This window comes from Cebus imitator, unplaced genomic scaffold (assembly GCF_001604975.1).
Source record: "Cebus imitator isolate Cc_AM_T3 unplaced genomic scaffold, Cebus_imitator-1.0 Scaffold0, whole genome shotgun sequence".
Lineage (NCBI taxonomy): Eukaryota > Metazoa > Chordata > Mammalia > Primates > Cebidae > Cebus > Cebus imitator.
In genome coordinates this window covers 11,401,589-11,402,427 of record NW_016107315.1, presented here as the reverse complement: position 1 = coordinate 11,402,427, position 839 = coordinate 11,401,589, and positions in this window count along the sequence as shown.

Here is an 839-nt window from a genome sequence, read left to right as displayed (position 1 = left end):
GAAATCAGGAGTGTGATCCTGCATAGGACTGGAAATTCAAAGTGCTATACCCTCCAAGAACACACTGGGGTGAAAAAAACCCTATACTAGCCCAGGGAGACATACAAAACATTTATTTACTTTGGTCTGCAGTGCCCGTGGAGGGAAAAAGAAAATTTTCCCTTTAGAAATGAAAAACCACAAATTTTCCCTTACTAAGGTTTTAAAGTTCAAATTTGTCAAGAAAGTGGTCCCAGGCTAGAGTGTTGGGGGGCCTGGAAGAAGCAAATACAAATCCTGACTGCACAGGTGTACCCTCAACCTAGGTCTCAAAGGATTCCACAGATAAACAGGATTTCCAGAGACAAACATGAGCACCCAAAATACAATACACCTGAGGAAATAACCAGCAATGAGTGAGTCAACAGAAATTACAAATAACATAATGAAACCCATACAGACTTTAGCTACTGGAATTGATGGCTACAGAATATAAAATACACTTATTTAAATGATTAAAGAAAGTAAGACAGGAGCTAGGAAATATAAGCAGGAAATAAGAAGTTGTTTTTTTTTTTTAAAAAAACCAACCAAATAGTTTTGAAAATGAATTAAGTAGGCTGTGCACGGTGGCTCACATCTGTCATCTCAGCACTGTGGGATGCCGAGGCGGACAGATCACCTGAGGTCAGGAGTTCAAGACCAGCCTGGCCAATATGGTGAAACCCTATCTACTAAAAATGCAAAAATTAGGCCGGGCTCGGTGGCTCACGCCTGTAATCCCAGCACTTTGGGAGGCCGAGGCGGGTGGATCACGAGGTCAAGAGATCGAGACCATCCTGGTCAACATGGTGAAACCC